Source organism: Schistocerca americana, chromosome 3 (assembly GCF_021461395.2).
Source record: "Schistocerca americana isolate TAMUIC-IGC-003095 chromosome 3, iqSchAmer2.1, whole genome shotgun sequence".
NCBI lineage: Eukaryota > Metazoa > Arthropoda > Insecta > Orthoptera > Acrididae > Schistocerca > Schistocerca americana.
The window spans coordinates 244,351,353-244,365,499 of NC_060121.1; positions in this window are offsets into that span (position 1 = coordinate 244,351,353).

A 14,147-nucleotide genomic window follows, 5' to 3' on the forward strand; every position below is an offset into this window, starting at 1 on the left:
ACTACGATGCTCTGGTTTTCCACCAAAAGAAACTGAATGACGCTCGCTGCTTGGAATGCATCTCCGTTACAGACGCCATATTGAAGACTACGTACAGCGTTGCACCCATTGCAACTTCATGAAACCACAGGGGCTGACGCGGGAATATTCCACGTTGTTCCACACCAAATTCCGTATCTTTCCAATCGAAACTGGCCGAGAAAAAAAAAGTGTTGCGTTACTTACTGAATTTACCTCGTACAATACCAAACGGAAAGTCTCGTTTGAATTTCGTATGCTAACCTGAACATACTTTGCGTTTAATAACGAGTACTTTGAACAAGTAGACGGAGTCACCATGGGACGTTCTCTGTCTCCCGTAGTGTAGAGATGGGCAGACTTGTTCGCCTTGGGGTATTAGTTCACTGGTGACTGGTCCTTTTTTGGGCCTCGTTCAGTTTTACTCTTTTACCGTTTTAGGACGAGTGCTGTCGTATATCGCAGAATTACTCCACTCTCGGCGTAAGTCACTTGTTTGATCATAGAAATTCAGTCACATGTTTCCTTTTTCTGCTAGAACGAGGAATCTTTGCTGGAACGAGAGAGAATAAGACTTCTTTCCGCGAGTTTAGAGCTTTGACTGGCTTCGCCCAATCGGATTGATAGGTGGCGGAATTATTCCTGCTTCACCACACTTTGTCGGACTAAGACAGATCATTTTTCTTGTCCGGGGCAATACTTTGTATCAAGGAGATTTTTCTAGTACGAATATGGATGCTTCTTCCAGCAACCATCGATATTATGATGAGATCATGGGCAGCTGCAAGTATTTCACATGCTGACTTCATATGTTTGGGAAATATAGTAGAAACCAGGTTATGTAAAATTGTGCCGCTTCCATGTGTTTTTGTGTGCAGATTTCACATGCAGAATATCGGGTCTTGGTCCACATTTTGCTTGATTCAGAACACATACTGATCTGAATCGGTCTCAGTATTAGGCACCTGTGAACTCAAGTGACTTACTAGTAGCTTTTTTCATTCATGACCAAGTTATCCGGCGATCTGCAATATTCTTTCTCCTGTCAACCTGAGATATTGTTCAAGAGGAATGTTACTCTTCTTACTCGATGATTGTTCAATGCCACCATGGAAAGACTGTATGTTTAATGTACTAGTAAATTATAATGTTTATTTATTGCATTTATATTTCGTGAATTCATTAACTCACTCCTTTTTCTGGTATTATCAATTTCAGTCATGTGTTTTTGCTCCCGTGTTAGCAATCTCATTCACTATGGTAGGTCGTGTACTTCGAGCTCTAACTTGGTCTTGAATTAAGTGTTAGATTGCACATGAGTTCTCTTTTAGAATCTGTTGTTTTACAAACCATTTCGGCAAGCGAAGTAAGATGAAGCCGGAGCATTTACTCCGAGATTTTCTGCTACTGGCACTACGTGATTGCGGACCATTAGATTTTCCATACACAACAAATGTTTCTGTATTATGTGGCACAGTGGGTAGCAGGCAACAAAGAAATTTATCCATGTAGAAATGGAACCTATTAGGTGTAATTCATAATACCTAGGTTACGTTGCACGAGTAACCGAAGATGACAGCTTGTCTCTCTTCCAAGCCAGCCGTGCGGAAAATATTGTATTAGACAGAACTCTGCATAACAGTTCATAACCAGTCGTATTCTGTGAGGAGATGGTTCAAATGTCTCTGAGCACTATGGGACTCAACATCTGAGGTCATCAGTCCCCTAGAACTTAGAAATACTTAAACCTAACTAACCTAAGGACATCACACACATCCATGCCCAAGGCAGGATTCGAACCTGCGACCGTAGCGGTCGCGCGGTTCCGGACTGAAGCGCCTAGAACCGCTCGGCCACCCCGGCCGGCTCTGTGACGAGAGACTTGTATTGTAAGTAGGCTGTTTAGGTTTTTATATTGGTAACGCCACGTAGCGCTCTGTATGAAAATCACTGGCTGTGCCGTGTGCAGTCTGTGGCTGGTTTGCATTGTTTTTGGCCATTGTAGTGTTGGGCGGTTGGCTGTTAACAGCGCGTAGCGTTGCGCAGTTGGAGGTGAGCCGCCAGCAGTGGTGGATGTGGGGAAGTGAGATGGCGGATTTTTGAGAGCGGATGATCTGGACGTGTGTCCATCAGAAACAGTACATTTGTAAGAATGGATGTCATGAACTGCTATATATATTATGACTTTTGAACACTATTAAGGTAAATACATTGTTTGTTCTCTATCAAAATCTTTCATTTGCTAACTATGCCTATCAGAAGTTAGTGCCTTCAGTAGTTTGAATCTTTTATTTAGCTGGCAGTAGTGGCGCTCGCTATATTGCAGTAGTTAGAGTAACGAAGATTTTTGTGAGGTAAGTGATTTGTGAAAGGTATAGGTTAATGTTAGTCAGGGCCATTCTTTTGTAGGGATTATTGAAAGTCATACTGCGTTGCGCTAAAAAAATATTGTGTGTCAGTTTAAGCACAGTCATGTATAAATTTTCTAAGGGGACGTTTCATAGTATCTTCTTCTGTAACAAGCCATATATATTAATGCTGAGTGACAGTAATGAATACTCATGACATTCCTGTGGGCGTGGATTGTTACATAGCTAAATATTTCATCGTGTCAAGTTGCTATAAAGTGTCTAACATTTTATGTGTTGTAGTATCAACTTGGCCCCCTCTAGGAGTAAAGCTAAGAACCCAACACTGTACCGACGAGCATTATTTCGGCCGGTACAACAGGTGTAACTCAGTTTCAGGGAAATGATTTTGAGATTTCACTAGATCTGCCTTACTTAAAACTGATACTGAAGGCATTGTGTACAGCTGTCTGTGTGGCGGGTCATGGTGTGTTTTTGGTTTGTGAAGGTCAATTTATTCTAGGCAAGGGGACGCTGTGCCCTTCTTCGTGCCCTGCTCCCCCCTTCCCTCACCCCCTCCTCACCACCAGTCACCCATTGCCGCTAGACGCACCCATGCAGAATATTTTTACAATGAAAATTCATAAAATGTTACTAATGAAAACTCCTTCTCTCGTGACAGACACTCAATTCTCCAAAAGTATGTATAGGTAATAAAAAATGTAATTTCAGAAATTGAAATGTTGGATGTCATAAATACGTCAAACTCAAGTGGAATTAGAAATTTTCGAAATTCAAACTTTACGAGTTGGTGACTTGACCGAACGAAACTGAGATCAAAATTGTCTCCAGGTAGTCCGACTGCTTTTTAATAGGTCAAATGATTACCAACTGTTACTGAAGCTGAAATATGAAAATGGTGCAGAAAACTGGTATGTTAAATTCATTTTAAAATTTTATTTTTTGATAAGTCGTAGAACATACGGAATAATTGATCTAAACTGTTGATATCAAATATTTCCGGAAGCGTTTAACATATCGCAGTTTTATTCTCGCCCAGCTACATGTACTATAGAGATTTTAGTATCAACTACGCTTTTGCAAATGGAACAATAGTAATTTCTGCTATTATTAGATATCGTAATTTTAAAAGATAGAAATTCAGATTTCGATTACTAGCTTTGGAGTAATTACAATGTTTAGAACTTGGAGATTAATTTGTTTTGAACATGATATCTATTACTATGTAATCCTGAAGTAAATGACCTCATTCCCTAATAAGGAGCCGGCCGCGGTGGTCGAGCGGTTCTAGGCACTACAGTCTGGAACCGCACGACCGGTACGGTCGCAGGTTCGAGTCCTGCCTCGGGCATGGATGTGTGTGATGTCCTTAGGTTAGTTAGGTTTAAGTAGTTCTAAGTTCTAGGGGACTGATGACCTCAGAAGTTAAGTCCCATAGTGCTCAGAGCCATTTGAACCTAAAAAGGAAACATATTACATCGGATATGAAAGAAGCAGGTTGTTGTACCTCCCCGACACCCGACATAAAAGAGGCGCAGACTGAATTAAACTCCCATTATGTCTCCGTCGTTCACCTGTGTCTAGTGCTGGGTAATGCGAAAAAGCAGAAGTGTTTCAAAAACCAAGAGGAACTAGATACTCTATTTCTTTACGGAGACTGCAGAAGGAACGCAGACAGAACAGGTGAGTTGTATGCACGAAGGCATCCCACCAGGTGGTCTCGAACAAAAATAAAAATGCAGCGAATGTACAGAGTATGGTTACTGGAATCTCACTGGAATACTACGCAGAGCGTAAGGAGCTAGTCTGCAACGAACAGAGCGATCGAAATTAGTGTTCTAGCAGGTGTCCCTCACAATTCACATGTTTGCCCCAGACAAGCTGCGAGTGCCTCTGAAATAAGTCCTCCCAGCGTTGTTCAATTTTTGGAATATTTGGAAGGGGGTTTCTACTTCCGCCATTAGCCTTGCAACCAAAGACAGTCTCCGGAAAACCTTGGTCAGAATTGGGGGACGAAAACCATTCTTAATTTAATCCTGGGAGAAGACGACCTCGGTGAAGATCAGTTTGGATTCTGGAGAAATGTAGGAATTTTCGAGGCGACACTAACCCTATGATTTTTCTCGGAACATACGTTAAGGAAAGGCAAAAATACATTTATAGCATTTATGCAGTGCGCAAAAAAGTACCCTACTTCAATGAGATTTTCACTCTACAGCGGAGTGTGCGCTGATACGAAACTTCCTGGCAGATTAAAACCGTGTGCCGCTCCGAAACGTCGATCAGTTGTAGATTTTTGGAACACGTATTATGTTCGAGTATAACGACTTTTCTGGAAACTATAAATCTACTCTGCAGGAATCAGCATGGGTTTCGAAAAAGACGATTGTGTGAAACCCAGCTCGCGCTATTCGTCCACGAGACTCAGAGGGCCATAGACGCGGGTTCCCAGGTAGATGCCGTGTTTCTTGACTTCCGCAAGGCGTTCGATACAGTTCCCCACGGTCGTTTAATGAACAAAGTAAGAGCATATGGGCTATCAGACCAATTGTGTGATTGGATTGAAGAGTTCCTAGATAACAGAACGCAGCATGTCATTCTCAATGGAGAGAAGTCTTCCGAAGTAAGAATGATTTCAGGTGTGCCGCAGGGGAGTGTCATAGGACCGTTGCTGTTCACAATATACATAAATGACCTTGTGGATGACATCAGAAGTTCACTGAGGCTTTTTGCGGATGATGCTGTGGTATATCGAGAGGTTGTAACAATGGAAAATTATACTAGAATGTAGGAGGCTCTGCAACGAATTGACGCATAGTGCAGGGAATGGCAATTGAATCTCAGTGTAGACAAGTGTAATGCGCTGCGAATACATAGCAAGAAAGATCCCATATCGTTTAGCAGGTCAGCAACTGGAAGCAGTTAATTCCATAAATTATCTGGGAGTAGGCATTAGGAGTGATTTAAAATGGAATGATCATGTAAAGTTGATAGTCGGTAAGGCAGATGCCAGACTGAGATTCATTGGAAGAATCCTAAGGAAATGCAATCCGAAAACAAAGGAAGTAGGTTACAGTACGCTTGTTCGCCCACTGCTTGAATACTGCTCAGCAGTGTGGGATCCATACCAGATAGGGTTGATAAAAGAGATAGAGAAGATCCAACGGAGAGCAGCGCGCTTCGTTGCAGGATCATTTAGTAACCGCCGTTGCGGAGATGATAGATAAACTCCAGTGGAAGACTCTGCAGGAGAGACGCTCAGTAGCTCGGTACGGGCTTTTGTTGAAGTTTCGAGAACATAGCTTCACCGAGGAGTGAAGCAGTATATTGCTCCCTCCTACGTAAAATCAGACAGATTAGAGCCCACACAGAGGCATACCGACAATCCTTCTTTCCACGAACAGTACGAGACTGGAATAGAAGGGAGAACCGATAGAGGTACTCAAAGTACCCTCCGCCACACACCGTCAGGCGGCTTGCGGAGTATGGATGTAGATGTAGATGTAGAAACTCGAACTCGGGACGTTTGCCTTTCGCGGGCAAGTGCTCTACCAACTGAGCTACCCAAGCGCGACTCACGCCCCGTCCTCCCACCTCCTACCTTCCAAACTTCTCAGAAGTGAACCTGGGAGGTAGGAGACGAGATACTGGCAGAACTGAAGCTGTGAGGCCGGTTCGTGAGTCGTGCTTGTGTTGCTCAGTTTGTAGAGCACTTTCTCGGGAAAAGCAAAGGTCCCGAGTTCGAGTTTCGGTCCGGCACACAGTTTTAATCTGCCAGAAGTTTCAAGTACCTTACTTTTTAGAAACCGTGTAATTGTCTCATACTGCGACACAGAAGTTTGAACTTTGCTCAAAGGTGCCTACAGCCTTACTATGTAGCGGTGCAAAACCATGGCACCCTGTAATATCATACTCGGGTTTGGCGACGCTTGAAACGGAAAGGTGTTAACATGCGAAAAAAGTGCCACATCTCAAGTGTTCATGTGAGGTATAAGTTGTGTTAAGGATGTCATTGGCACCAGGTTTCGCCACATTTCTGCCCAAAGGCTCCATGGACGTGGCACACGATGTGGACGTCATCACAACCCCTCTTACCCATATTTCATCCCTTCTTTTGACGCATCTGCGATGAAAGTCAGAACCGCGTCCTCCAAGGTTGAAATCTTGCTATTTTCTTAAGGGTGGCAGTGGAAAACATTTCAGACGCACCGCCGGTCAGAACTGACACGAAAAGTGCTCAGGAGGTGGCATGAGGAGCGTCAGTGACACAACACCTTGGCTCGTTGCTTCATACACAATGCGGTGTCGAAAATGACAGTGCGCACTGCGGTGAGCAACACGGCGATGTTCTTGAAAACGTTCGACACTGCTGACCCTATCCCGGAAGACACAACCCTTCTTCAAATGATTGAAATGGCTCTGCGCACTGTGGGACTTAACATCTGAGGTCATCAGTCCCCTAGAACTTAGAACTACTTAAACCTAACTAACCTAAGGACATCACACAGGAGCCGGCCGGGGTGGCCGAGCGGTTGTAGGCGCTACAGTCTGGAACCGCGCGACCGGTGCGGTCACAGGTTCGAATCCTGCCTCGGGCATGGATATGTGTGATGTCCTTAGGTTAATTAGGTTTAAGTAGTTCTAAGTTCTAGGGAGAGCAGTTGAACGGAATGAACAGTGTCATGAAAGGAGGTTATAAGATGAACATCAACAAAAGCAAAACGAGGATAATGGAATGTAGTCGAATTAAGTCGGGTGATGCTGACGGAATTAGATTAGGAAATGAGACACTTAAATTCGTAAAAGAGTTTTGCTATTTGGGGAGCAACATAACTGATGATGGTCGAAGTAGATAGGCTATCAAATGTAGAGTGGCAATGGCAAGGAAAGCGTTTCTGAAGAAGAGAAATTTGTTAACATCGAGTATAGATTTAAGTGTCAGGAATTCGTTTCTGAAAGTATTTGTATGGAGCGTAGACATGTATGGAAGTGAAACATGGACGATGGTTAGTTTGGACAAGAAGAGAATAGAAGCTTTCGAAATGTGGTGCTACAGAAGAATGCTGAAGATTAGATGGGTAGATCATATAACTAATGAGGAGGTATTGAATAGGATTGGGGAGAAGAGAAGTTTGTGGCACAACTTGACTAGAAGAAGGGATCGGTTGGTAGGACATGTTATGAGGCATCAAGGGATCACCAATTTAGTACTGGAGGGCAGCGTGGAGGGTAAAAATCGAAGAGGGAGACCAAGAGATAATACACTAAACAAATTCAGAAGGATGTAGGTTGCAGTAGGCACTGGGAGATGAAGAAGCTTGCACAGGATAGAGTAGCATGGAGAGCTGCATCAAACCAGTCTCAGGACTGAAGACCACAACAATAACAAAGTTCTAGGGGACTGATGACCTCAGATGTTAAGTCCCATAGTGCTCAGAGCCATTTGAACCATTCGAACATCACACAGAATTCGAACCTCCGAGCGTAGAAGTAGCGCGTTTCCGGAATGAAGCGCCTAGAACTGCACGGCCAGCGCGGCCGCGTACTCAACCCTTCTCTAAAGACACCTAAACGGAGTCGAAGAGGTTGCTTGCCATCAGGCGTTAGCGGAGCCGCGATGCACCACTCAGCTGAATGGATGTCGACGTCAACCACAGGCGCACTATTAGCGTGCTCAACAACAATGCGTGTTAGACAGTTCCTTTGCCGTTTTATTCAAGCACGTGTCAATGTTGCACTCCTCCCTGATGACGCCACAAGAGGGTGCGAAACAGGAGGGTTGAAAAAACATAATCACCCTTTTCTGCTCGAGTACAGTTCCAAATTTCATCGAATGGTTTTAAATTGTCCCTGCTGGTTCCACCTAGTATTCTAAAGTAAAAACTGCAGCCACCCTGCAGTCCAAAGGCATCAGTTGACGTTCATAGCCGCACGATATCCTTGCAAACTTCATGCCAAACGTTTCTGGTAGCATATCGGTCTTTGTATATGTCGAGGGTTTTGTCCCATAGAACAAGCCTTTCTTGAATTAATGAAATTAAAATTTCAGTATCTATGTCTAGATTACTCATGTCTGAAAGAAGAGACCAGTTAACAACTGTGAACACCACGACTCTATTCTCACTGAACAAAACAGCTGTCGACGGTAGAAAAACCGCTACGTGTGTAGGCATGCATTTGGTCAAGTGCGCCACTACTTTGGCCGTGGCGGTAGAATTGCCGTCGGCGCCAGTGGCAGCCGGCGGTCACGCAGCTACCACCGACGGCAGATTTACCGCTCGTTTTTTCTTCCGCTTAATGTGCAAGCTCTGACTTACTCCTGTGCACCACTGCGGGAACGGCGGCGACGGTCAATCGACCGCTGCGGAAAAATCCGCCGTGTGTGCAACCGGCCGTAGTGTCGGTCGAGAGCTCGGAGACAGAAGACGTGTCCCGCTGCCCTCATGTCGGTGATGGCAGATCTTACCACACTCAATGCCTGATTTCATTTATATAGCCAGGATTGATTTAGATGTCGTCCCCGGTAGCTGAGCGGACAGCGCGACAGAATGTCAATCCTGAGGTTCCGGGTTCGATTCCCGGCTGGGTCGGAGATTTTCTCCACCCAGGGACTTGGTGTTGTATTGTCCTAATCATCATCATTTCATCCCCATCGACGCGCAAGTCTCCGAAGTGGCCTCAAATCGAAAGACTTGCACCCGGCGAACGGTCTACCCGACGGGAGACCCTAGTCACACGACATTTACATTTATCTAGTATTCTACAGTAAAAACTGCCGTCACCCTACAGTCCAGAGGCATCAGTTGACGTTCAAAGCCACACGATATTCCTATAGTGGGATTGAATGGTCGGGGGGGGGGGGGGGTGTCAGCAGTGTCGGACATTGTCGCGAACGTCTTCTTGCTGCTCATCGCACTGGGAACTGTCGTTTTTGGCCTGAAGTATATGGAAATCAACGCCGCAAGGTAAAGGATGGTTTTATTGATGCCCTTAATGCCATTTCCTGACGGCTGTTATCGATTCCAAGAGGGTTTAGTCTGAAATATCTTCCTCAACCACACATCTACATCTACATCTACATTATTACTCTGCAATTCACGTTTAAGTGCTTGGCAGAGGGTTCATCGAACCACAATCATACTACCTCTCTACCATTCCACTCCCGAACAGCGCGCGGGGAAAACGAACAACTAAACCTTTCAGTTCGAGCTCTGATTTCTCTTATTTTATTTTGATGACCATTGCTACCTATGTAGATTGGGCTCAACAAAATATTTTCGCATTCGGAAGAGAAAGTTGGTGACTGAAATTTCGTAAATACACTCCTGGAAATTGAAATAAGAACACCGTGAATTCATTGTCCCAGGAAGGGAAAACTTTATTGACACATTCCTGGGGTCAGATACATCACATGATCACACTGACAGAGCCACAGGCACATAGACACAGGCAACAGAGCATGCACAATGTCGGCACTAGTACAGTGTATATCCACCTTTCGCAGCAATGCAGGCTGCTATTCTCCCATGGAGACGATCGTAGAGATGCTGGATGTAGTCCTGTGGAACGGCTTGCCATGCCATTTCCACCTGGCGCCTCAGTTGGACCAGCGTTCGTGCTGGACGTGCAGACCGCGTGAGACGACGCTTCATCCAGTCCCAAACATGCTCAATGGGGGACAGATCCGGAGATCTTGCTGGCCAGGGTAGTTGACTTACACCTTCTAGAGCACGTTGGGTGGCACGGGATACATGCGGACGTGCATTGTCCTGTTGGAACAGCAAGTTTCCTTGCCGGTCTAGGAATGGTAGAACGATGGGTTCGATGACGGTTTGCAAGTACCGTGCACTATTCAGTGTCCCCTCGACGATCACCAGTGGTGTACGGCCAGTGTAGGAGATCGCTCCCCACACCATGATGCCGGGTGTTGGCCCTGTGTGCCTCGGTCGTATGCAGTCCTGATTGTGGCGCTCACCTGCACGGCGCCAAACACGCATACGACCATCATTGGCACCAAGGCAGAAGGACTCTCATCGCTGAAGACGACACGTCTCCATTCGTCCCTCCATTCACGCCTGTCGCGACACCACTGGAGGCGGGCTGCACGATGTTGGGCCGTGATTGGAAGACGGCCTAACGGTGTGCGGGACCGTAGCCCAGCTTCATGGAGACGGTTGCGAATGGTCCTCGCCGATACCCCAGGAGCAACAGTGTCCCTAATTTGCTGGGAAGTGGCGGTGCGGTCCCCTACGGCACTGTGTAGGATCCTACGGTCTTGGCGTGCATCCATGCGTCGCTGCGGTCCGGTCCCAGGTCGACAGGCACGTGCACCTTCCGCCGACCACTGGCGACAACATCGATGTACTGTGGAGACCTCACGCCCCACGTGTTGAGCAATTCGGCGGTACGTCCACCCGGCCTCCCGCATGCCCCCTATACGCCCTCGCTCAAAGTCCGTCAACTGCACATACGGTTCACGTCCACGCTGTCGCGGCATGCTACCAGTGTTAAAGACTGCGATGGAGCTCCGTATGCCACGGCAAACTGGCTGACACTGACGGCGGCGGTGCACAGATGCTGCGCAGCTAGCGCCATTCGACGGCCAACACCGCGGTTCCTGGTGTGTCCGCTGTGCCGTGCGTGTGATCATTGTTTGTACAGCCCTCTCGCGGTGTCCGGAGCAAGTATGGTGGGTCTGACACACCGGTGTCAATGTGTTCTTTTTTCCATTTCCAGGAGTGTAGATCTCGCCGAGACGGAAAACGTCTTTGCTTTAATGACTTCCATCCCAACTCGCGTATCATATCTCCCACACTCTCTCCCCTATTACGAGATAATACAAAACGATCTGCCCGTTTTTGCACCCTTTCGATGTTCTCCGTCAATCCCACCTGATAAGGATCCCACACCGCGCAGCAATATTCTTACAGAGGTCGAACGAGTGTAGTGTAAGCTGTCTCTTTAGTGGACATTTTGCATCTTCTAAGTGTCCTGGCAATGAAACGCAACCTTTGGCTCGCCTTCCCCACAATATTATCCATGTGATCTTTCCAACTGAAGTTGTTCGTAAATTTAACACTCAGATACTTAGTTGAATTGACAGCCTTGAGAATTGTACTATTTATCGAGTAATCGAATTCCAACGGATTTCTTTTGGAACTCATGTGGATCACCTCACACTTTTCGTTATTTAGCGTCAACTGCCACTTGCCACACCATACAGCAATCTTTTCTAAATCGCTTTGCAACTGATACTGGTCTTCGGATGACCTTACTAGACGATAAATTACAGCATCATCTGCGAACAACCTAAGACAAATGCTCAGATTGTCACCCAGGTCATTTATATAGATCAGGAACAGAAGAGGTCCCAGGACGCTTCCTTGGGAAACACCTGATATCACTTCAAATTTAATCGATGATTTGCCGTCTATTACTACGAACTGCGACCTTCCTGACAGGAAATCACGAATCCAGTCGCACAACTGAGATGATACCCCATAGGCCCGCAGCTTGATTAGAAGTCGCTTGTGAGGATCGGTGTCGAAAGCTTTCCGGAAATCTAGAAATACGGAATCAACTTGAAATCCCCTGTCGATAGCGGCCATTACTTCGTGCGAATAAAGGGCTAGCTGCGTTGCATAAGAACGATGTTTTCTGAAACCATGCTGATTACGTATCAATAGATCGTTCCCTTCGAGGTGATTCATAATGTTTGAATACAATAAATGCTCCAAAACCCTACTGGAAACCGACGTCAATGATATAGGTCTGTAGTTGGATGGATTACTCCTACTACCCTTCTTAAACACTGGTGCGACCTGTGCAATTTTCCGATCTGTAGGTACAGATCTATCGGTGAGCGAGCGGTTGTATATGATTGCTAGCAGCTGTTCGTGTTTCAAATTATGGAATATTCCATTCGTCTTCCATGGTGAAGGAATTTCGGAAAACTGCGTTCAATGACTCCTCTTTAGCGGCACAGTCGTCGGTAACAGGGAACCCATAGGGAAACCGCGCGATTTCAACGCTGCGTGTCGTGGTTCTGACTTCCATCGCAGAGGCGTCAACGGAAGGGGTAAAACGTAGGTAATAAAGGATGTCGCGATCTCGATGGCGTGTGACACGTCCACCATGGCGCTGAGTAGAATTGTGGAGAAATATGGTGCCAATGGGACATCATTAGCCCACCTTATACCTCAGATGAACTTCTGAGCTGCAGCGTTTCTTTCGCACGTGTCGACACCTTGCTGTCTGAAGCGACGTCGAGCCTGAGGGCACGTTACAGGGGCCACGCTTTGGCATCATGCCAGTGTAAGCTTATAGATACCTTTGAGCCAAATTCAATGTATGGGTCGCAATGGGAAACAATTACAGGGCTTCAAAAATGATACTTTTTTGTCCAGTGTAGATTTAGAGGCAACTCTGGGAGTGATGGCTGGAATACAACCTTTGAAATTCTGAAGGTACAGGCAGCGAAAGTTTATTTACAACTTATATAGGAAACAGACGACGGTTGTAAGAGTCGAAGGGCATGAGAGGGAATCAGCGGTTGAGAAGGGAGTCAGATTGGGTAGTACCCAGTCCTCGATATTACTGAATCTGTACATTGAGCAAGCAGTAACGGAAACCAAGAAGAAATTTGGAAAGGGAATTAAAATTCAAGGAGAACAAATAAAAACTTTCAGGTTTGACAATTACTCTGTAATTCTGTCAGAGACTTCAAGGGGCATGGAAGGTCGGTTGAATGGATATTTCTTGAAAGGAGGATAGAAGATGAATACCAAAACCATCAAAGAAAGAAAATGGAATGTAGCCGTATTAGATCAGGTGATGCTGAGGAAATTAAATTAGGAAATGAGACACTAAACACAACAGATTAGTCTTGCTATTTTCGCAGCGAAATAGGTTATGATTGCCGAAGTAGAGAGGTTACATGATGCAGGCTGGCTACACCAGGAAAAGCATTTCTGAGAACGAGGAATTTGCTAATATCTAATATAATGGTCGAAGGACATTAAAGGGAAGCAGTGGTTGGGAAGGGAGTGAGACAGGATTGTAGCCTCTCCCCGATGCTATTCAATCTGTATATTGAGCAAGCAGTAAAGGAAACAAAAGAAAAGTTCGCAGTAGGTATCAAAATCCATGGAGAAGAAATAAAAACTTTGAGGTTCGCCGATGACATTGTAATTCTGTCAGAGACAGCAAAGGACTTGAAAGAGCAGTTGAATGGAATGGACAGTGTCTTGAAAGGAGGGTATAAGATGAACATCAACAAAAGCAAAACGAGGATAATGGAATGTAGTCGAATTAAGTCGGGTGATGCTGAGGGAATTAGACACCTAAAGTAGTAAAGGAGTTTTGCTATTTGGGGAGCAAAATAACTGATGATGGTCGAAGTAGAGAGGACATAAAATGTAGAGTGGCAATGGCAAGGAAAGCGTTTCTGAAGAAGAGAAATTTGTTAACATCGAGTATTGATTTAAGTGTCAGGAAGTCGTTTCTGAAAGTATTTGTATGGGGTGTAGCCATGTATTGAAGTGAAACATGGACGATAAATAGTTTAGACAAGAAGCGAATAGAAGCTTTCGAAATGTGCTACAGAAGAATGCTGAAGATTAGATGGGTAGATCACATAACTAATGAGGAGGTATTGAATAGAATTAGGGAGAAGAGGAGTTTGTGGCACAACTTGACTAGAAGAAGGGATCGGTTGGTAGGGCATGTTCTGAGGCATCAAGGGATACCAATTTAGTACTG